The 25056-nt window shown below is 44.8% G+C and overlaps 1 long non-coding RNA gene across 1 annotated transcript in view; it reads right to left on the bottom strand.

Moving 5' to 3' along the window:
- Positions 1 to 14886: 14886 nt before the first annotated feature.
- Positions 14887 to 25056, bottom strand: part of LOC118153821 (uncharacterized) — a 138236-nt gene continuing 128066 nt past the window's right edge. Inside the window, exon 6 of the long non-coding RNA XR_008481616.2 lies at positions 14887 to 19018. This is a non-coding gene — a long non-coding RNA (uncharacterized LOC118153821). The remainder of the gene's footprint in view (positions 19019 to 25056) is intronic.

The following is a 25056-nucleotide window of genomic DNA, read 5'->3' as shown; positions in this document are numbered from 1 at the left end:
TTGACATTGACAGCTATTAACTAAACTCCAGATTTGAGTTCCACCAGTTTTTCACTGATGGCCTCATTCTGCTCTGGGATCCAACCTGGGGTACCACACTGCATTGCGTTTTCTTGTCTTCTCAGTCTCTTCTAGTCTGTGATGGTTTCTCATTCCTGCCTTGCTTTTTGTGGCCTTAACAGTCTTGGGAAGTACTAACCAGGTAGAGTGTCCAGTGGGCTCATTTTAAACAACTGGACATCACAAACTAAAGGGGATGTTGAAGTTGGTGGCATCATGTGATGCCACCTCTTGGGATGTGGGGGATATTGGCCAACCTCCAGTGAGAGCTGGTTGGTGTCCTGAGGAAAGGCAGGGAGGAGGAGAGGCTGCTGTGGAGGAAATTCTAACAGAACTGGGGCCGGCAGATGGCTGGTGGCTGAAATGAAATTCTGGAGAAAACATGATGTCACATTGTGAATGCACTGCTGACGGATTCCCGGAGGCACACTTGGTCTGAATGAGGGTCCGCTCCCTCATTCCTTGTGCCCCTCTTCATCCCAGCAGCACAGGAAGGGTCACTGAAGAGGCAGAGTGGCTTCTCCCCAGCATCTGCTTCCAGCTCTGCTCTTTCACCCAATATGCACAGATCTATCGCCTCCTGCCTTACTTCAGCTCAAGAGAAAACAACACACTGATGTCAGTGGGCACAATGCATGCTTTGTAAGCATCCTTTCCAAGGCAAATGAATTCTTTGTTTGAAATATTTTTAAGAAAGTGAAACACTTTTAGTTCTTTCTGATCCCTTTCCTCGCCCTCTCCTTTTTAGGGCTTTCTGTTGTAGCACCTAAAACTAGCTGCACTGCTTACTCTTTTCGGTGTCATCTTGGGACCATGAGGTGACAAGCCAACCCTCTAAGGGGACTAAGCACAAAGAAAATAGTATCCCAGATCCTCAGTGACACCCCTGAGCTTCTCTACCAATGGAGGACGCTTTTATCTCTGAACACATGTCAGAAAAATAGAGTGTATTTGTACTGGTGGAAAAAAGAAATCCTGATTGCGTAGGTGATTTTATGTGCTTTACTCCCTCCAAACTATGAGCCCACCATAGCCAGCATGGGATCAGCGAATTCCTAATGAATGCCTGCTGACCAAGTGTGTGGAACATTTGGAAAGTCATGTTTACACAGTCTGAGTCTTTTCAAACAAATTTTCTCCATCAATCATCTCCTCTATCCAGCCACTTCTGCCTCAATCTCTTCCTCTTTTCCCCCTGCTTCTCCTTGAAGCTGCTCCATATGGAAACCGCCTCACTCTCACCTGTCCAGGTCATCTGCCCCAGCTGAGGACAGTAGGATTTCTGGGTGTGGGAAGTAGAAAAGTTCCTTTTTAAAGTTTCCTTTCTTGTTAAAGAATAAATCATAAATGTGCTAATAACTCTTTGTTAAGCCCTAGCCTATGCAGCTGTTAGACATGCCATGCTTATAGGCACGTAGTACATTCTATGTCCTTGTACTTTAACCAAGATATCTGTGCTGGACATGCTCACAGGCACGTCCCAGCTCTCCTTTGCTTTTACCTGTTTAGAAAAGTTTTAAGTTGTTAGCCAATCAGTTTTAGTTTAGATTGTGAGGTATGGCTTCAGCCAATGGAGATCAGACACAGCATTAAGGATGACCCCAAATGGATAAGGGATAAATTTGTGTGTTTTCCTTTGTTCATTGTACTCCCATGGTACGATGGCTAGTGAGAGTACCTGTCCTGCAGTCCAGGAAGTAAAAATTGCATTGCTGAAAGGTCCTTTGTCTCAGTGCTAATTTTTCTTTGTGCCACCGAACATCTATTTCCAACACTGGGCCTTATGTTAAGCATTTCACATGCTATTTTATGTAATCTTCCTCTCAACCTTTTTCAATGGGTAGGGTTTTAGCCTCATTTTGCAGATGAGAAAACTGAGGCTCAGGGGTTCAATGGCTTTAGTCAAGATCATGCAGCTAGAAAGAGAAAGCTGGTTGGAGCTAAGGTCTATTTGGCTTTGAATGACCCCATCCCTGTGGGCTCTAACAAGCCACCCATGTCCACTCACCTGTCCATTCCTCACCACCCCACCCATGGGGTGCACCTGGACAACTGCAGCTCCTCTCAGAGAAGCCTTGGTCTCCTTCCCCTGTACAGTCATCTCACACACATGCTTGTTCTCCATCTCTCAGATGATGAAGGAAATTCCATGGAAAGGGCACTGCTGAGTCACTCCTGACAGAGGGCATGGCCAATACCCATCCCATGAGCCCAAGGGATCATGGAGGGACGAAGAGCTGCTATTCTCTTTGAGCTCCCTGAGCTGGATCAAGGGATCCTCTAGGGAGAAGAAGAAGGAGAGGAAAGAATTCCCAGATCCTGCCCTGCATCCTCCCCAGTGCCAGATCCCCTAGGTCTGTGGGCTCACTGTCAGGAGAAAACCATTCTATCACAGGACACATATAGGACAGGAGGGCAGAGTAACTTGAATAAATAAAGAGCTCCTCTGGATTTTGTCTATTTCCTTCTATTTCCTCCCATGTGTTCTCCCCAATGGGAACCAAGGGATAAGGTGTCGAGAAGAAACCGAAATGCAGAAGATCGAGACTCTCAGCAGCCCAGGCTGACTCTGGTACTTTTAAATCACATGACCAGTGTTCTCCAAGTCTTCTCACCTCTCAGAGCCACAGTTTCCTCACCAGAAGAGTGGAGACCCTGAAGTTAGAGAAGTCCCATTGGGTCTTTGCATTGTGCCTGACACCTTCCATGCATGACTTTACTTATTTCCTTTCCTTCAGAGATGTCCTAATTCGTAGTCATAGTTCCATGTGGATACTTTTTGGGTTAATGCCTGCTTCTAACACTGGACATATCCACAAGCAGGGGCCATGCCAGGGTTGATGAATGCAGCTTCCCCAGGACCTAGACAGCATCTGTGCAGGACAGGGATGAACATATCAGTAAGGAGATGTTCGATGAATGGTGCCCAGTAGCTTGCTTCTCTGCCCATCCCCTCCATCTCTTCCTGGGGCCGCACTGAGGCAGGACTATGTTCCTATGTCTGGAAGTTGTGAGATTCAGACACCTGCTGGGGTGGAGAATTGGAGGAGGTGATGGCTGGGAGCCGGCAGAGGACCTGGAGACACAGAGGGTGTCTGCATCATTCAGAAAGGCCCTGCTCCTCCTGCTTTCATCAGTGTAGGCAGCTCAGAAGAACAAGGAATGCATTTTCAAAGGATAGGAGCAGAGTTGGAGGAGAACACTTCAAACAGGAAGCATTGAGTGGATGGAGAAGATGAATATTCAAGGATGAGGACGGGAAGGTGTGGTTTGCCTGGGTCTAGGACAGCAAACCTACCTGGAATGCTCAGGGGAAGGGGAGAGGTTACTGGGGTGGGACCACGGGTCAGGGCAGGAGGCTGGAGGGGCACGAGGAAACCCCAGTGCATTTGGGCTTCTCCTGGAGCTCGATGCTGAGGCCACTGGGTGCAGAAACCCCTATATGGAGGAGGGAGGGATGGTGCCTCTTGACCATCGCCTGGGCCTGCTGTTGTCATGGCGACCGGTAGTGGGGAGCATGGAGCAGGGTCTTTTGGTTTATGTATGAGTTTGAGCCTCAGAATCCCAGGCTGAGCTTAGGACGAAGAGCTGGGGCCACCTGCTCTCTTTCAGGATCTCCAGGTACGGAGGCAGTTTCAGGACCTTGCCTGCCTTTCTCTCCCTGCTCCCAGCTAGCACAGCCCTGGACTATGGGTCTGGCACCAGCACCCCTCCCAGTTCCTCAAACCTGAGGGCTGACAGGGCTCAGGTGTACATCAGCCTCTCTGACAGCCTCCACCCAGTTCCCACCAAGCTAGGAGGAGCAGGGAAATGGGAAGTGACAGCAAGTGCTAGGAGTCACTAAGTCTCTGTCACCTTGATTTCTAGCCAGACAGAGCTGGCTCTGAACAAATGTAGCACTTCAGAGATGCCCTTTTCCCCAAAGGATCCACCTTGCCCTCTGCCCCTCCCTCACCCCGGATCAGGCTCAGCTGTTTCCTGGACCCTGGGCCTCCTCTCCAGGGTCCAGCCCCAGCCCCAGTCCCCCCAGGGCCCATCCTCGGTGCCCAGCCAGAACCATCCTTGATGTTTCATAAGTCAGATCTGACTCCTCCACTCCCAAACCACAAGCACCTCTTTCCCTATCTTCAGGACCTTGCTCTCAGCATAAACAACTCTCTTCATCACTTGCTTAAAATTACCCTTGAAAGGGTTGCTACAAGGACATCCAACAATCATGGGGTCAGACTCTCAGGAATAATTAATTACTCCATCTGTGTTCAATTCATTTGTCTCCTTTTATTTTTTACTGACAAACTGACGGGGTTTCAAGCTACTGTGACTTTCTCCAAACAGTACTGCTTTTTGAAATAATCTAGGCAATGCCCTGTTTGTTACATGACAAACTTTGGAAGGACTCTTTCCCTTGGGAAAGCATTAAGAAAAATAATTCCATCTTATATGCAGGCATTTATAGTATCTATGATGCCATTTCGGCCAAGTCACCCCCTTCTTGTGATCCTTCAAAGTCCTGCAAGATAAGATACAGACCCCATAAACAGTCTGCGACTGATCTAGCCAAACTTGCCATCCGTGTTTTTCCAGCCTTGCCCAAGACTTTACCCTCAGCCCTTGGATTAAATTTTGTTTTGTTTTGTTTTGTTTTTTGGAGATGGAGTCTCACTCTGTCATCCAGGCTAGAGTGCAATCTCGGCTCACTGCAACCTCCGCCTTCCAGTTTGGATGATTCCCCTGCTTTAGCCTCCAGAGTAGCTGGGATTACAGGCACCCACCACCACACCGGCTAATTTTTTGTATTTTTAATAGATTTGGGGTTTCATCATGTTAGCCAGGCTGGTCTCGAACTCTTGACCTCAGATGATCCACCCACCTTGGCCTCCCAAAGTGCTGAGATTACAGGCGTGAGCCATTGTGCCCGGACTGGGCCACCATGCCCAGCTTCCTGGATTAAATTCTCTGACTCCCCCAGACTGAAATGCCCCCCAATCCAATCACAGACACACATATGCAAGCACAAATACATATGCTAACACACACATACACGTGCATGAGTATAAATACACATATACACACATGTGCACATAAAAGATACACATATATGTTCTACAAAACATCCATATGGACACATGAGCACATGCATGTGTACAGATGCATCTGCAGGTACATACACACATCTGTGTACCTGCACACACACACACAAATGCTTTTTTGTGTGTTTATTTTCATTATGACACTGATACCTTGACCATACTAGAGTGTCTTTGGGTCCTGGTCTGCCCCTCCTCAACTCAACTCCTGGGCCTCAGGGAGCTGACAGTCCCAGAGCCTGGTGAGGGATCATTTAGCACCTCGGTCAGGAGGCAGGGCCCCGGCACTGGTTCTGCCACTGCCTTTTGCTCCGGGTCTGTGGGATGTTCCTGCCCCACTCTGAGGTCCGGTCTCCTGTGAGGACAGTGGTGTGCACTGGCCAGCCATGGGTCCTGCCATCTATCAGCCTGCATGCACCAGGAGGAAGCAGGCCAGTCCCTGCTCCTCTGGTGGGCAGCAGCTGGGAGATCACTCTATAACTCCCCAGTGCAGTGGCCACAATCTCCCAGCCCAGCTTATTTACGATGCTTTTAGCTCCGAGCAGACCCATTTCTGAACTCCTCTCCAAGATATAAATTATCTTAAAGGGCTGATTTGTATCAGTGTGGTTGGACAATGCCTAACTGGGAAGCACTACTGCCTTTCAACAATTTCAAGCCAGGGAGAACTATGGATTTTTTTTTTTTCGCCCTAATTGAGCACTTCAAAAAGAGGGGTTGGAAACCTTCAATAGGTTTCATTTTTAGGGAAAGCAATTTTGACTTATTAGGCACTGTTGGCTTCAGAAACAAGCTTGCTAATGACTTCTATTTAAATATTTTCCTCCAGCTGAGAGGTTTTATTTTTTTTAAATACAGTGTTAATGGATTCAACATTCCCTCTGTGAGTATTTTCTCACCGCAACCTCTGAACTTTCTTGGCCAGATCTTCTGAAATGGTCAAGAGAACCCAAGCAGATTGTGTTAAGAAAACCCCCGGCCAGGCACCGTGGCTCATGCCTCTAATCCCAGCACTTTGGGAGGCCAAGGCAGGCAGATCACCTGAGGTTAGGAGTTCCAGACCAGCCTGACCAATATGGGAAACCTGTCTCTACTAAAAATACAAAAATTAGCCAGTTGTGGTGGTGAGCACCTGTAATTCCAGCTACTCAGGAGGCAGAGACAGGAGAATAGCTTGAACCCTGGAGGCAGAAGTTGCACTGAGCTGAGATCACACCACTACACTCCAGCCTGGGTGACAGAGTAAGACTCCATCTCAAAAGAAAAGAAAAGAAGAGGGGACTCAAGATGGCGCTGTGAGAACAACCCAGGATTGGAGCCCGCGTTGAATTCGCAAACGGTGAGTCAGTGCTGCATTTCCAGACTGATCTTTGTTGCCCACAGAACGGGGAAACTCCCAAGTATAAAAAGACACGGGACGCCAGGCAGTAGGTCTGCCTGGCGAAGCCGGCAGCCGGGGCGGCGGCGGCCGGCCCTACCCAGCAATCCCCACAGGGCGCGCTTGTCCGGGTGCCTTGTTGAACCGGCAACCCGAGACTTGAGAGGGCTGGACTTGAAACTGAACGAGACTTGCACAGTAGCCCAGCCCAGGGGATTGCAGGGACAGATCGCTTGGGATACCCAGTGGGACGAACAAAACCGCCATTTCAAACTATCCCGGGCAGACGGTCCGAGACGCTCTGTGGGGGAGGGGCGTCCACCACTACGGAGGCAACCTGCCCCAACTGATATACACGCCCACTGCTGACGCAGCCAACCGTTGCCGAGGCAACCCGCCCCAACTGAGATACACGCCCACTGCTGACGCAGCCAGCCGTTGCCGAGGCAACCCGTCCCTACTGAGATACACGCCCACTGCTGACGCAGCCTGCCGTTGCTGAGGCAACACGCTACAACGAAGAGACTCCGCCGCAGGGCGTGGCGGAGACCACAGCAGAGCCGGCAGGAACAGCGCGAATCACACAACAGCAGGGCGGAGCCTCGGCAGCCAAACAGTGGCTAGTCTGCCTTTGAGCTGGGCAGGACACCTGATCGGACATCCAAAAATAAAGCCCAAACCCCTCAACACAGAGCATTTGAGAAAAAAAAAAAAAGGGTTGTTTAATGAGCTGTGTTGCAGCAGAATCAAACATAGCAGCCTAACAGCCCTGAATGAACAACAGAGTGCACAGCTCAGAAATTAAACCCCTATAAAGTACAAACTGTCTCCTCAAGCAGCTCCCTGACCCCTCTATATCCAAAAGACTGTCATTAGGCAGGCATCATCCTGGGACAAAGAGAGCAGAAAAAGAAACTGGTAGCATCCCTCGCTGTGCCACGGCTACTAGAGGTGCACCCCAGACAAGCAGGGTCTGGAGCGGACCTCAACAGTCGTACAGCGAAGGGGCTAGACTGGTAGAAGGAAAACCAAGCAACAGAAATACTTCGTCATCAACATTCTGGGTGTCCACTCAGAGACCCAAACGAAAAGTCAGCAACTACGCAGACGACCAGCGGACAAATCCACAAAGATGGGAAGAAACCAGCGCAAAAAGGAGGAAAACACCCGAAACCAGAACACATCGCCTCCTAGAAAGGACCAAAACTCCTCACCAGCAAGGGAACAAAGCTGGACGGAGAATGACTGTGACGAAATGACGGAATTAGACTTCAGAAGATGGATAATGAGAAACTTTTGTGAGCTAAAAGATCATGTATTAAATCAATGCAAAGAAACTAAGAACCTTGAAAAAAGATTTGAAAAAAGATTCGAGGAAATGATAACAAGAATGGATACCTTAGAGAGGAATATGAATGAATTAAAGGAGCTGAAAAACACAATACGAGAACTTCGCGAAGCAAACGCAAGTTTCAATAGCCGAATTGACCAAGCAGAAGAAAGAATATCTGAAGTCGAAGACCAACTCAATGAAATAAAACGAGAAACCAAGATCAGAGAAAAAAGCGCAAAAAGGAATGAACAAAGTCTCCAAGAAATGTGGGACTATGTGAAAAGACCTAACCTACGTTTGATAGGTGTACCAGAATGTGACGAAGAGAATGAATCCCAGCTGGAAAATACTCTTCAGGACATCATCCAGGAAAATTTCCCCCACCTAGCAAGACAAGCCAACACTCAATTGCAGGAAATACAGAGAACACCACAAAGATATTCCGCAAGAAGAGCAACCCCAAGGCACATAATCGTCAGATTCAACAGGGTTGAAATAAAGGAGAGAATACTAAGGGCAGCCAGAGAGAAAGGTCGGGTCACCCACAAAGGGAAGCCCATCAGACTCACAGCAGATCTCTCGGCAGAAACACTACAAGCCAGAAGAGAGTGGGGGCCAATATTCAACATTCTTAAAGAAAAGAACTTTCAACCCAGAATTTCATATCCAGCCAAACTGAGCTTCAGAAGTGAAGGAAGAATAAAATCCTTTGCGAACAAGCAAGTACTCAGAGATTTTGTCACCACCAGGCCTGCTTTACAAGAGCTCCTAAAAGAGGCACTACACATAGAAAAGATCAATCAGTACCAGCCATTCCAAAATCACACTGAATGCTAAAGAGCTTCAACATAATGAAGAATCTACAACAACTAACAGGCAAAACAGCCACTTAGAATCAAAATGGCAGTATCAAATTCACACATAACAATATTAACCCTAAATGTAAATGGACTAAATGCACCAATCAAAAGACACAGACTGGCAAATTGGATAAAAATCCAAAACCCATCAGTGTGCTGTATCCAGGAAACCCATCTCACATGCAAGGATACACAAAGGCTCAAAATAAAGGGATGGAGGAAGATTTACCAAGCTAATGGAAAGCAAAAAAAAGCAGGAGTTGCAATTCTCATCTCTGATAAAATAGACTTTAAAGCAACAAAGATCAAAAGAGACAAAGAAGGCCATTACATAATGGTAAAAGGATTGATACAACAAGAAGAGCTAACGATCCTAAACATATATGGACCCAACACAGGAGCACCCAGATACATAAGGCAAGTTCTTAATGACTTACAGAAGGACTTAGACTCCCACACAATAATAGTGGGAGACTTTAACACTCCACTGTCAATACTAGACAGATCAACCAGACAGAAAATCAACAAGGATACCCAGGGCTTGAACTCAGACCTGGAGCAAGCAAACCTGGTGGACATTTACAGAACTCTCCACCCCAAATCCACAGAATACACATTCTTCTCAGCACCACATCACACCTACTCTAAAATTGACCACATAATTGGAAGTAAAGCACTGCTCAACAAATGCAAAACAACTGAAATCATAACAAACAGCCTCTCAGACCATAGTGCAATCAAGTTAGAACTCAGAATTCAGAAACCGACCCAGAACCGCACAGCTTCATGGAAACTGAAAAACTGGCTCTTGAATGTTGACTGGGTAAACAACGAAATGAAGGCAGAAATAAAGAAGTTCTTCGAAACCAATGAGAATGAAGACACAACGTGCCAGAACCTCTGGGACACATTTAAAGCAGTCTCTAGAGGAAAGTATATAGCAATAAGTGCCCATATGAGGAGAATGGAGAGATCCAAAATTGACACCCTATCGTCAAAATTGAAAGAGCTAGAGGAGCAAGATCAAAAAAACTCAAAACCCAGCAGAAGACAAGAAATTACTAAGATCAGAGCTGAGCTGAAGGAGATTGAGACACGAAAAACCCTTCAAAAAATCAATAAATCCAAGAGCTGGTTTTTTGAAAAGATCAACAAAATAGACAGACCACTAGCCAGATTGATTAAAAAGAAAAGAGAGAACAACCGAATAGATGCAATAAAAAATGATAAAGGGGAAATCACCACAGATTCCACAGAAATTCAAACCATCATCAGAGAATATTACAAACAACTCTATGCACATAAACTAGTAAACCTGGAAGAAATGGATAAATTCCTGGACTCCTGTGTCCTCCCAAGCCTAAACCAGGAGGAAGCTGAAACTATGAATAGACCAATAACAAGGTCTGAAGTTGAGGCAGCAATTAAGAGCCTACCTCACAAAAAAAGCCCAGGTCCAGATGGGTTCACAGCCGAATTCTACCAGACACACAAGGAGGAGCTGGTACCATTCCTTCTAAAACTATTTCAAACAATCCAAAAAGAGGGAATCCTTCCCAAATCATTTTATGAGACCAACATCATCCTGATACCAAAACCCGGCAGAGACCCAACGAGAAAAGAAAACTTCAGGCCAATATCCATGATGAACATAGATGCAAAAATCTTCAATAAAGTATTGGCAAGCCGATTGCAACAGCAAATCAAAAAACTTATTCATCATGATCAAGTAGGATTCATCCCAGGGATGCAAGGCTGGTTCAACATACGCAAGTCTATCAACGTAATTCACCACATAAACAGAACCAAAAACAAAAACCACATGATTATCTCAATTGATGCAGAGAAGGCATTTGACAAAATTCAACAGCCCTTTATGCTAAAAACCCTCAATAAACTCGGTATCGATGGAACGTATCTCAAAGTAATAAAAGCTATTTATGACAAACCAACAGCCAATATCATACTGAATGGGCAAAAACTGGAAGCATTCCCTTTGAAATCTGGTACTAGACAAGGATGCCCTCTCTCACCACTCCTATTCAATATAGTACTGGAAGTTCTAGCCAGAGCAATCAGGCAAGAAAAAGAAATAAAGGGTATTCAAATAGGAAAGGTGGAAGCCAAATTGTCTCTATTTGCAGACGACATGATAGTATACCTAGAAGACCCCATCGCCTCAGCCCAAAAACTCCTGAAACTGATAAACAACTTCAGCAAAGTCTCAGGATATAAAATCAATGTGCAAAAATCACAAGCATTCGTCTACACCAATAACAGACTTAAAGAAAGCCAAATCAAGAGCGAACTGCCATTCACAATTGCTACAAAAAGAATAAAATACCTTGGAATACAACTCACAAGGAATGTAAGGGACCTCTTCAAGGAGAACTACAAACCACTGCTCAACGAAATCAGAGAGGACACAAACAGATGGAGAAACATTCCATGTTCATGGTTAGGAAGAATTAATATCGTGAAAATGGCTATACTGCCCAAAGTAATTTACAGAATCAACGCTATCCCCATCAAGCTACCATTGACTTTCTTCACAGAACTGGAAAAAACCACCATGAACTTCATATGGAACCAAAAGAGAGCCCGCATAGCCAAGTCAATTCTAAGCAAAAAGAACACAGCGGGGGGCATCACACTACCGGATTTCAAACTATACTACAAGGCTACAGTAATGAAAACAGCATGGTACTGGTACCAAAACAGAGATATAGACCAATGGAACAAAACAGAGGCACCGGAGGCAACACAACATACATACAACTATACAATCTTTGATAAACCTGACAAAAACAAGCAATGGGGCAAGGATTCCATGTTTAACAAATGGTGTTGGGAAAACTGGCTAGCCATGTGCAGAAAGCAGAAACTGGACCCCTTCCTGACACCTTACACTAAAATTAACTCCAGATGGATTAAAGACTTAAACATAAGACCTGGCACCATAAAAACCCTAGAAGGAAATCTAGGCAAAACTATCCAGGACATAGGAGTAGGCAAGGACTTCATGAACAAAACACCAAGAGCATTGGCAACAAAAGCCAAAATAGACAAATGGGACCTAATGAAACTCCACAGCTTCTGCACGGCAAAAGAAACAGTCACTAGAGTGGATCGGCAACCAACAGAATGGGAAAAAATTTTCGCAGTCTACCCATCTGACAAAGGGCTGATATCCAGAATTTACAAACAACTCAAGCAGATTTACAGGAAAAAAACAAACAAGCCCATTCAAAAGTGGGCAAAGGATATGAACAGATACTTTACGAAAGAAGACATATATGAGGCCAACAATCATATGAAAAAATGCTCATCGTCACTGGTCATCAGAGAGATGCAAATCAAAACCACATTGAGATACCATCTCACGCCAGTTAGAATGGCGATCATTAAAAAATCTGGAGACAACAGATGCTGGAGAGGATGTGGAGAAAAAGGAACACTTTTACACTGTTGGTGGGAGTGTAAATTAGTTCAACCATTGTGGAAGACAGTGTGGCGATTCCTCAAGGCCTTAGAAATAGAAATTCCATTTGACCCAGCAATCCCATTACTGGGTATATATCCAAAAGACTATAAATCGTTCTACTATAAGGACACATGTACACGAATGTTCATTGCAGCACTGTTTACAATAGCAAAGACCTGGAATCAACCCAAATGCCCATTGATAATAGACTGGATTGGAAAAATGTGGCACATATACACCATGGAATATTATGCAGCAATCAGAAATGATGAGTTCGTGTCGTTTGTAGGGACATGGATGAATCTGGAAAACATCATCCTCAGCAAACTGACACAAGAACAGAAAATGAAACACCGCATATTCTCACTCATAGGTGGGTGATGAAAAATGAGAACACATGGACACAGAAAGGGGAGTACTAAACACTGGGGTCTATTGGGGGGAAAAGGGGAGGGCCAGTGGGAGGGGGAGGTGGGGAGGGATAGCCTGGGGAGAAATGCCAAATGTGGGTGAAGGGGAGAAGAAAAGCAAAGCACACTGCCATGTGTGTACCTACGCAACTGTCTTGCATGCTCTGCTCATGTACCCCAAAACCTATAATCCAATAAAAAATTAAAAAAAATAAAAAAATAAAAATTAAAAAAAAAATAAAAAAAAAAAAAAAAAAAAAAAAAAAAAAAAGAAAAGAAAAGAAAATGCCTGTTGGACTTACCTGCAGGAATGATGGCTGCCACCCACCTAGGCCTTATTTAGAGCTTCCAGTGATCTGCTATATGGAATTACAATCTTAGATGGCATTACTGGTTTCTCAAAATCTTTCCCTGACTCCTCATCCCCTACGGGTTGAATCCACACCCTCTGGCTTTGGGAAAAAAATAAAAATAAAAAAAAGGCCCACCGTTCATACATGTCCCTGCAAAGGACATGAACTCAACGATCATTCTCAGCAAACTGACACAAGAACAGAAAACCAAACACTGCATGTTCTCTCATAAGTGGATGTTGAACAATGAGAACACATGGACACAGGGAGGGGAACATCACACACCAGGGCCTCGGGGGTGGGGGGCTAGGGAAGGAATAGCATGGGGTTGGGGGATTGGGGAGGGATAGCATTAGGAGAAATATGTAATGTAGATGACTGGGCGATGGATGCAGCAAACCACCACCATGGCACGTGTATATCTATGTAACAAACTTGCCCAATCTGCACATGAACCCTAGAACTTAAAGTATAGTAAATAATCTTTTTTTAAAAAGGCCCACCCTGTCCTCATCTGGGACCACAGTTTCCTCCAGGAAGAGACTGTGCTGGCTGCACTGGGGAATTATCTCGTGGTATCCCCCTGCCTCTGCCAGAATCACAGGGCTCCCTCTTGAGCCCCAGGCTGGAAGCAATGGTGGGAGCTTGCACAAACTCCTGGCTGTCTTCTGGGGTGTGAGACCTGCACAGGCTCCCAGGGCCCAGGATCTAGAAAGGTCCACACCTAGTTTAATGTCCTGCTGTTGATATCTTGAAATTCTTAATAATTTATAAACAAGAGGTCCCACACTCTCATTTTACACTGGGTCCTACAAATCATGTCACAGATCCTGCCTAGACTCTCTGTCCTCTCCTCCTCCTCTCTATCTTTCTCTGTCCGTGCTGTTTCCTCTACACCAAGTATCAGCCCCAGCACATCCCTGCCTACTCCTTGCCCTGTGGTAAACCGGGTACAGTAGGCAGGGAGGCAGTCAAACCCAGTGGTGGAACAAAGCCAGGGGTCAGGGTACAAACCTCAGCTCCACCACTTCCAAGTTGCAATGACCTCAGACAAGCAACTTCGCCTCTCTGAGCCTTAGCCTTCCCATCTGAAAAATGGAATCATCATCATCCCTACTTCCTAGGTTGCTACAAAAACGAACTTACAGATAATCACAGAGCATCTGTAAGAGTGTCCCTTGCAGAGTGAGAGATTAATGATGTTGGTCACTGGTATTATTTCTTCTTGAGTGGGATTGATTATCCATCCTTTTATGAAGACTTTGTTCACTGGCCTGACTCCTTCACCTGAAGTTAGAGGTCCTGTTCATGCTCCTGCAGCCTCCCTCCTCTCCTGTCCATGTTATGATTGTTTCGGTATATCACAACTGCCTGTCATAATACTTTACAAATGCTTTTGTTTGCAAGCGTCAGGCACTCCTTCAAACTAGCTTGCTGGGCATCCATAAGGTCTGGGATATAAACTTGGAAAACCTCTGGAAATGCAGCAATTATCCACTTTTCCTCTTTTTCTTCTGCTTTTATCTGAGCATTGGCCTCATTCATTCTCTCTCTCTCTCTCTCTCCCCCCAGACCAGCATCCTCCTCAATTTAGCCACAAGCTTAAAAAGTGTCACTCCACAGGCTTTTAACTATACCTTATGGTTCTAATCACTGAAAAGTTGGGCCATTCCTGATTCAGTCGCAAAGTTCTTCAGACTGAGGCTTGATTGGGCTCTCCAGGCTCAGATGCTCATCAATGAGCCCAAGCTACAAGGTGACCTTACCCTCCATCCTGACTCAATCCTTTTGCACTCATCTACTGCACCTGTCTGTCTTTCCCTAAAGGGCCATAAAGGACCCCTAAAACACTACATAGTTCTCATTGTTATATGTAAATTTTCAGTGCTGCAAAGAAAAATCAGTCCTGGGACAAAGGATCGCTCAGCAAAGCAATTCTTTTTACTGCCTGCAGAAATGGTACCCTTGTTAGCAATCTTCCCACAAAGGTACAATGAACAAAGGAAAAGCAGACATATTTATCCCTTATGCATTTGGGGTTGTCCTTACTGCTGTGTCTGATCCCCATTGGCTAGAGCCAGACCTCACAATCTAAACTAAAACCAATTGGCTAACAACTTAAAACTTTTCTAAACAGGTAAAAGCAACAGAGAACAAAAAGGAGGTCCAAATAAGGAAGGGGCATAGGCTGCGAGCTGGGACATGCCTGTGAGCACGTCCAGCACAGATAACTTGATTAAAGTACAAAGACATAGAGTGTATGACATTCCTGAAAGCATGTCTAATAGCTACATAGGATAAGGCTTAACAAAGAGCTACTAGTGAAAAAAGCAAGAAGGCTTTGAAGAAAGTGTTTAAAATAAACTATTATTTCTAACACTTATGATTTTTCTTAAACAAGAAGGGAAACTTTGAAGAGGAACTTTCCTACTTCCCACACTCATCTTTACCCTTCAGTACCCAGCCCAGTGCTTGAAACATATGTTGTTGTTGACTTAAGGAATGAATGAACGATGGGGGAGGGGCTTGCATGTCCCATGCGGCACACCATGGAATCTCCCAGCTATTCTGTTTCCTGCAGGAATCCAGTAAAGGGCCCTGTCCCAGAAGCCAAAAGCCTCTGAGGCAGCAACTTACCCAGGAAAAGATCACCTCTAAGCAACACACTCAGGCAGGGCTGTGCCTGGTCCCTCACCCCCATGTAGAGCAAGTCCTACCAGCCTCTCCTGCTTGCACTCAAAACAAATCAGGGCTCGGTCTTCCTGAATATGCAGTGTGCAGCCTCAGAATTTAAGTTGATTTCTGCAGGAGGGAACCTGCTCACTCAACAGAATCTACACCCTCAGAAATTATTAAAGGAGCAGAATTAAATTCACTGAGGTCAGAGGTCGGAAAATGCTGGAAACAAGGCAATCCCAGCAGAACCTTTATTAATTGCTGCAGCTGAACATGCTAGAGGGGCAGAAACACTGCTGAATTATTTACCTGGGCCCTAATATCAAAGTAAATAACAGAGGACATGTTTCACAGCCAGTGGCCCCATGAGCTCGGGACATAGTGGTAGTCAGGGTGTTCCCGGCACCTAAGGTGACTCTAGAACCAACACCTACTGACCCTAATTGGCCCCTGCCTAGCTCCTTCCTAGAGCAAGACAGGACCGGGTGAAGATGCAAAGGAAAAGAGTGTGCCTGCTCAGAATTCCTCAAAGGAAACCCAATATGCTGACTGTTGGATTTACAGTTTTTTGCAAAGGGCTCTGTGCATTGGCAGACTTCTAGGAAGCCAGTGTAATGCTCTTCTTCCTGAGTTCCCATCTCAAAGAATGTAGTTGAAGGGAGTGCCTTCTCCCCTTTCCTGGTGTGCATGCAGAAGGCTTTTTCAAAGCTCCTCTCTGGTCTTTGTTCATTTATCTTCTCAGAAGTGAGTGACCACAGGAAGCGGGCACTGTGCTGCCTGCCCCCCACCCCTAGCAGAAGGACCACTTGCCCTGGTCCAGGTAGCAAAACACAGTCAGGTTCCTCTGCTTGGCTTGATGCAGTAGTGAAAGATTTGTGCACCTCTATCTTTTTGTGTGTGTGTTTGTTCAACATGTTCAAACCTTGAGTGAGGAATAAGGTGCTATTTATTGGGGAGGTGTTCAGAGACCTCAATTTTTTTTCTGCTTGGATCAAAAGCTACAGTCACCCACAAAGTCAACATATCACTTGGCCTAAGAAACAACCTGCCTGTCCATACCAGAACGGTTAAAAGACAACTACACAACTATAAAGAACCTATTTGGCCTAATCTAGGTGTCAAGACCTACTCAGGTTAAAGTGTGATGCCCAGGGTCACAGCCACAGGCTCTTGCTGCCCCTGAAACCACTCCATGTACCAATGTGGCTTCCTGAATTCCACATATATTTTTCTCTTCCCCAGTGCACCAAATATGAAGGCTTTGTGAAGAAATCCCTAGCAAGTGGCACCTTGCTACTTCTCCTAGGTTTTGAACAAGTTGTGAAATAAAATAAAAAGTAAAGATAAAGGCCAAAATATCAAGTTTGTTACTTCTAAAAGACATGTGGAAAATGTGGCCTTGGGTCTATTAGACAAGTGGCTTCCTAGTACTAAACTCCCAAACCTGGCAGGTGTATCCACTCAGTCCCAGGCAGCATGAAGGGTCCTGCCCCAGTGAGACTTACGTCTTAGAAGAGCACAGAACTTTTGCCCTCTGAAGTCAGACTTGACCCCAAGAAGAAGAAGAACAAAGCCCAGTGCAATTATTCTTCCTAAGTTTGCCTATCAGAAGAGTCAGCATGTGAAAAGCTGGAGAAAGGTCATGTGTGCTTAGGGGAAAATCCCTTCTCCTGGGACCCAGGAGTGGAGAAAAATGAGTTCCCTTCTAACAATTGGTAACTCTGTTCAGTCACCCAAGCCAGAAACTAGGGCATCATTATCTCCTCCTACCTGTCCACTTCACACATGACTATTTAGTCACTATATCCTGTTGATACCAAATTTCCTTCTAAATAAACTTCAAATCTGTCCACTTCTCTCCAACACCACTGACAATACCCTGGTCCAAGCTGTCTCTCTCCTAGACAACAGCAGTAACTTCCTCACTTGTCTCCTTGTTTCTGTTCTTCTCCCTCCCCCAGCCATTCTTCCCTTCTCAGAGTAGTCATTCTAGAATGAAATTGGTCATATCATTGATCTTCTTAGAACTCTTCAGCTCCTTACAGTGCTGCCTTCAATCTTCAAACTCATGTCTTCCTGATTCCTCCTAATTCTGTGCTTCAGTTATATTGACCATCTCCCTGTGCCTCCAATGAATTGTGCCCATTCATGCCCCAGGGCCTTTATACATGCAGTTTGCTGGTCTGTTCTCCTGCTCCTTCTTTACTTTTTTACCTGGATAAATTTAAATAATTTTTTAAGTCACAAGATGGGATTATAAATATACAACATTCATGGATAGGCAGTCTTAATATCATGAAGATGTCCAGATCCAATAAAATCCCAATCAAAATTCCAAAGTGCTAAATTTTTAACAGTATCTTCTAAAATGATTCTAAATATGTATGTAGGACTAAAGCCTGTAGAATAGCCAGAACATTTCTGATAAAGAAGATCCAGGAGAAGTGACTTATGCTAACAAATACCAGCACTTATTTTGATGCCAGAATAATTCAGTCAGTTGTGGAAAAACAGACTAATAGAGTCCAGAAAAAAGATTCATACACAGAGAGACAATAGACTTACATATCAAGACATTGGAAAAGGGAAGGGTTTTTTTGTTTTGTTTAGTTTTCTATTTTGTTATTTTGTTTTTAAATAAATAGTGCTATGTAGGTATTCATATAGGAAGAAGTACAGCTTGATGCCTACACCTCATACCATACTCAATGAGGCAAGCTACAGCTAGATGATGATATAATATATTTAAGGATTAGTATCAATAATATGTAAAGAATTACAACTGGGCCTGGGGCAGTGGCCCATACCTGTAATCCCAGCACTTTGGGAGGCTGAGGCAGGTGGATCACATGAGTTCAGGAGTTTGAGACTAGCCTGGACAACATGGCAAAAACCCATCTCTAAAATTAAAATAATAATAATAAAAAGAACTACAACCATAACTCAAGGTAACCAAATGATTGCTAATTAATTAATAATAAAATTGGATCACACATGGACCAAAAATGAAAGTGTATTATAAAAATGTATCAGTCTGCTCAGCCTGCCATAACAGAATGCCAAAAACCAGATGGCTTAAACAACAATTATTGGTTTCCTCACAGTTCTGGAGGCTGAAAGTCCAAGATCAAGGTGCCAGGAGGGTTGGTTTCTGGTGAGGGCACTTTTCCTTGCTCACAGATAGATGGCTTTCTTTTTGCTGTGTCTTCATGTGGCCTTTCCTCTGTGCCCTTGAACTCCTGGTATCTCTTCATCTTCTTATGACGACACCAGTCCTCTTGGATTAGGGCTTCATCCTTATGACTTCATTTAATCTTAATTACATCCTTGAAGGTCCTGTCTCCAATTACAGTCAAATTGGGGGATAGAGGTTCAACCTATGAACAGGAGGGAATCACAATTTAGTCCACAACATGAGCTAAGGATGGTGCTTCATCCAATTGTGTGCCCCTAAAACTTAGGTATTAATAAGACCATATATACTGAAAATGTTTGAAAATAGCGACTAAGCAGACACTCACATGTACATGTTCACAGTAACATTCACAATAGCCAAAGGCGGAAACAACCCAAGCATCTATCAACAGATGGACAGATAAACAAAATGTGGTATATCCATCCAATGAAATTTCATTCAGCCATAAAAAAATATGAATCAGCTCTGATACCTGCTACAATATGGATGAACCTTGAAAATATTACGCTAGGTGAAAGATGCAGACACAAAGGATAAATTTCGTATTAGGCAAATTTATAGAAACAGAAAGTAGATTAGAGGCTACAGGGGGTTGGGAGAGGAGGGAATGAGGCATTATTGCTTAATGGCCAGTTTGTTTAGGTGGATGAAAAAATTTTGGAAAAAGATAGTGGTGGTGGTTACATAATGTTGTGAATGTAATTAATGCCACTGATTACATGTAACCAATATGTACTTAAGGATGATTAAAATGGCAAACAGATATAAATATACATGAAATATATATTTATATAAATATACTCAAATATATATTTCATATATATTTATATGGTATATGTAAATACTATATTTGTACTATATACAAATATATATGCTATATGTGTGTGTGTGTGTATATATATTTACCACACTAATAAAATAAAAAGACCAAGCCAAATCCCTTTCCTTGTCTTCCACAGCACCTACATGTCTTCATAAGATTTATGCCAGTGGTGCTTTATTTGTTTGTCCAACTTCAAGTCTGCTCAACAAATTAATAAATAATCGTTAAGTAGTTGAATGAACAAAAAGCAGGAACCACATTAGCCTTATTTTCTGCTACATCTACAACTTCCTGCAGGGTAACATACACAATTAACTATTTCTGAAATCAATGAGTTGGCAGAACAATGCCTGAATTCATCAACAAAGGGCAGGGGAGTCTCCTCAGTTACTGAGTCCATTCTTTGTTCCTAGCAAAGTGCCTGAGACTTAGCAGGCACTTGGTGATATATTTATCAAGTGAATGAACACATGAATGAATTAGTGAATGAATGAATTGGTGTCCAGGGTACAGAAGGAGGGAGGTGACAGTCCTGCTGCCCAGGTATGGTCAGAGATACCCTGAGAGTTTGGTCACATGCTAAGAGGAAGTACAGAGACAATGAGCATTAGACAGAAGATTTCTGCAAATGTTGAAGGAACTGGAAAAGGTGTGACACTTTGTCTTCAAATGTGTCTTTAAACATCTGCCAGGCTGTCACAGGAAGGAGGAGGCAGACGTATTCTGGGGTCCCCAAGGAACCAGCGGAGGAAACTTCAGTAAGGCAGATCTGGGCACAATGTGGAAACGAAGATCTGCACACTTTGTGCACCAACCACATGTGAAGTATTTTGCAAGTTGTTTAACATACATTCACATCTCCCCGAACCAGGCATGATTTCCCCACACTTTATAGATGGAAGATGATGTGCCTTGCTCAAAGTCACAGATAGAACAGGACAAGCCAGGACACAAACCCAGGGCCAGCTGACCTCATGGCCTATAGTGTAGAGCTGACCAAAAAAGGCATAGTCTTCCTTGTGAGTTCTCCATCCCTGAGCTGACCGAGTAGAGGCTTGGTTGATCACTTAGCTGAGAGAAAACACAAGGTGTAACTGAAAGGACAGACTGAACTAGAGTCTTGCTAGTTCCCTGACTATGGGTTCACCCACTCTTTTATTGGGTCCACCCCAGAATCGAAATGGCTTTTGAAACGTTGGTCTAGTGACCTTACTTTAAACAAGATCTATCTGTCCTCTGAGACCACACCTGACTTCAACTGCAAGAATTGCAAATAGATTTTATGTTTCAATTTGATTCAATTGTTAGTGGCTGTCTGAAGTGCTGCCTTAAAAATAATTCTAAAGCTCTGTTTAGGCTTCATGGGAAAGTGTGCTTTGATTGATTAGTGATGTCTGTCACAGGTGCAGGGTAGTAGCTAGCAGACATTTGCTCGGTGTTTGCCATCCTTGCTCCAGGACATGCATTTTAACTCTGGAGAGCCCCATTGGATAATAGTGGTAAAGCCACATTCATCTAAGAAAATACCAAGTACATTGTCTTAGAGCCAGAAAAGGGATTAATTTTCAACATGGAGATTTGCAGCAGTCCAGATTCCAATTCCTAAACACTACTCAACTCCCTTCTTTGTGGGCTTGTTCTTTAATTAGGAAGTTCTGCAAACACTTCAAAGCTGAGCCGTTTCCTGGCCATCCCACCCCAGTGCCTGTCCCTGCCAGCTCCCCAGTCGCCCCAACCCACAGTCTCCTCAGAGCACCAGACTGCCTGTTTTGATCAAGCAAATTGAAATGTATATTTCCCACTGTGAGGTAAATAGCCATCCCCACCACATCTTTATCCCTGAAGCCAATTAGAGCCATGGCTGCCTTCCCAAGAAGAACAGGAGAGCATCTCTGTCTCATCTCTTCTTCTGATGTTTGGAGGATGCAGTAGGCCCGCATCATAGCCTGTCTAGGCCTCCAGAAAATCTGGGATCCTTCCTTGGGCAAGTGACTTCAGGGAATTTCTTAGCCAGCCTTGCCTCTCCAATTTGCAGACACTTTCCCACAGGTGCCTCAGTGGTTACGAGTGTGGGCCAGGCAAGGTGACTCACACCTATAATTCCAGCACTTTGGGAGGCTGAGGAAGACGGACCACTTGAGGTCAGGAGTTCGAGACCAGCCCAGCCAACATGGTAAAACCCGTCTCTACTAAAAATAAAAAAATTAGCCGGGCATGGTGGCGCACACCTGTAATCTCAGCTACTCAAGGGGCTGAGGCAGGTGAATCACTCGAACCCATGAGACAGAGGTTGCAGTGAGCCAAGACTGCACCACTGCACTTCAGTCTGGGTGACAGAGTGAGACTCTGTCTCAAAAGAAAAAAAAAAAAGAGTATGGGGTTTGGAGCCTGACCAACTTGGGTTCAATTTTTTTTTCTTTTTTCTTTTTTTTTTTTTGAGAGAGAATCTCGCTTTGTTGCCCAGGCTGGAGTGCAATAGTGTGATCTTGGCCCACTGCAACCTCTGCTCCCAGGTTCAAGCAATTCTCCTCTCTCAGCCTCCTGAGTAGCTGGGATTACAGGCATGCACCACCACTCCTGGCTAATTTTGTATAATTAATAGAGATGGGGTTCAAATCTTGATTCTGCCATATACTTCCCATGTTACTTTGGAGAAGTCATTTAGTCTGTCTGAGCTTGACTTTCCTCATTTCTAAAAGGGGAAGAATATTCTAAACCTCATGATGCTTTATTTATTCCACTGTCACTCATGCATATCCAGCATGCGCATCTGCTCCACGCCATGGCTGCGGTTTGCATTCAAGCCTTATCTGCTGCTCTTCTCTGTCTAAGGTTTGTGCCTTGTTAGGCATAACTCAAAAATGTTTTAAGCCACAGACACTTCTGTTGGAATTTGTCAGTGTCTTCTCTGCCTGTGTAGGGACATTAAGTCATCTTGAAGCAGGTTGTTTTCTTTCTTTCCTGGGAAGAATATCTGAAAGAAGTCCTCTTAGTGATGGAATGAGGCACACCGAGGAGCTCACCCTCCCATAAGAAAGGAACCAAGGGATCTTTTCTGAGATTTGACCATGGTTGTACCTCCCAATATTCCAGAGCTGGTGACTGGGAGAAAATTTGGCATAGTAGGGGCCTGTTGGGGAAAAAAGAAGTTTCAAGAGCCCAGCTTCTTCCTCATATCTGAAGTTCAGTGATGCAGTTTGAGAAGGGTCTGACTCAGGTCTGCTGGAAGCCCCGGGAGAACACACCTTGAGCTGTGCTCAGCCGCCAAGCTTGGGCTGTAGTTTTTGTCTGGCTCAGAGGTGGCTCTGGCTAGAAGCCCCTCTTCCTGGAGGGGGATGTGCTGGAGGGAAAATACTGGAGCCAGAGAGTGTAAACTAAGAACATTATCCTCAGGAACTGAAGATGCCCGGCAGCCTGCTGAGCATGCAGATCTGATACAGCATGCTACTTATACGGTAGCCATTAGCCAGCCACATGTGGCTACTTAAGACGAAAATCAAATTAATTAAAATGAAATACACTCGAACCTTTAGTTCTTCAATCCCAACTAGCCGCATTTCAAGGGTTCAATTGCCGCATGTGGTTAGTGGTTACCTTAGATGGTGCAGAAGGACAGAACATGCCAATCACTGCAATACATTCTGCTGGACGGTGCTAATCTAGAAAAGAGTTTCTCAACACCGGCACTGCTGACGTTTTGGACCTGATAAATTTTCATCCTGGGAGGCTGTCCCATGAAGGTAGAATGTTTAGCAGAATCTCTGGCCTTTACCCACTAGATGCCAGCAGCACCTGACTCCCACTTGTGACAGCCAAAATATCTCCAGGCATGGCCCAATGTCCTTTGGAGAAAGGGGGAAATTGCCCCCAGTTTCTGCCTAGGGAAGCCCATTTGAGACTCAGAGTTCAGGGTGTTTTATTATTATTATTGGGACTTGATCACATAGGCACTCTTTGGTTGGCAACTGCCAACATTTCAGACTCTCATAAGGAAAATACATCAACACATTGTGCAAAGACTCTAGGCACAGCAAAGAAATTTTATCAGCTGAAGAGTGTTTCAAAAGCCAAGTTCTACGACACCAGCCAAGGGCCAACCTTGCAAGCAAGTTCTAAAGATAGAAGCTTTGAGCTTGCTGTATTAATTCTTTTCTCTACTTTTCTTTTCCCATACCAAAGGCTACTACACTCTTTGTAACACTTTTCGTGCCTCCAAGATAAAGCTGATCCATGGCCTCTAGATCCAGTAGCTTCCTATGACTCGCCGTATCGCAAGAGAAACCATAAGGACCTTGCAACTGCCTGCATATTTCCTGCAACCTGTAAGCACCTTCAAGGCAGGGACTGGCATCGTGAGTTGGTGCTCCGAGGGCCACCGCCCTGGAAGCAGATCTCGTGGTCCCTCAAACAGGAGAGTCAAAAGCAGCCTGAGCTCACATCCTCACTCTGCTGCCAACTGAGATCATATTTTTCCAGGTGGCTCATTGGCCGAGAATACTTGGAATGGACTACTGAGATCCCAGCTGGGCATTAGCAAGGCATCCCAAAGTGCCCGTGTGAACCAGGTGAGGGAGAGAGCTGTCACTGGCTGGGGAATGATGCTTAGCCTCACCTTAGGAGAAGGACCTGGTAAGATGCTCCTGGGAAGAGATGAGGCAGAGGAAGGGCTGCCTTGAAGTTCCCAGTCCTTTTAGTTGAAAAACAGGGTTCATACCCCATCCCCTCGACTTTGGAGTCCAGGTGACCTGCGTTGTAATTCCAGCTTCACCATTTCCTGTGAGATGTGGCAAGTGTCTTAGCTTCTCTGAGCCTCAGTTGGCTCATCTGTAACATGGGAATACCTCCTTCCTGAGGCTGTTGTCAAGGTCACCTGAACTAAGACACATACAGCATTTAGCATAGCACCTCCCCAGCACCCTGTAAGTGGAGCTGGTTGTGACCTCCATCATCATGGTCACTGAATGATTATTGTCAGGATTTGTGGTTCAATTTGCCCTGCTCCTTTGAGCAATGAGCAGAGGAAAGCCTTCCTGAGTGTCAGGCCCTACCTGGCTGGGTGTATCCTTTGGGCAGTTCCAGCTGCCACAGGAGTGTTTGGCTTGGACCCCATGGCTCCCTCCCATCCCTCAGGCCAGTGTGGTCAGTTGGGCTTACCCTGGAAAAACATTTACCATCTCTTTCCGAATAAAAACAACCCCAGAAACTTGTGCGTAACCATGGCAACTGCTTTCCGAACAGGATTATTGTTACTTTATCAGAAAGTTCTCTTTTCCTTCAGCTTTTAGATGCTCCAAAGTTCACTGAATTTTTAAGTGTAGTTTTCATTGTATCTTGGAGCTAAATCTTTTTGCACTAGAAACTGTTCCCCAATCAGTAATGAAAGCCTCCAGTGAAGA

This window comes from Callithrix jacchus, chromosome 5 (genome assembly GCF_049354715.1).
Source record: "Callithrix jacchus isolate 240 chromosome 5, calJac240_pri, whole genome shotgun sequence".
Taxonomy (NCBI): domain Eukaryota; kingdom Metazoa; phylum Chordata; class Mammalia; order Primates; family Cebidae; genus Callithrix; species Callithrix jacchus.
This window is presented reverse-complemented; position numbering and strand designations above follow the sequence as displayed.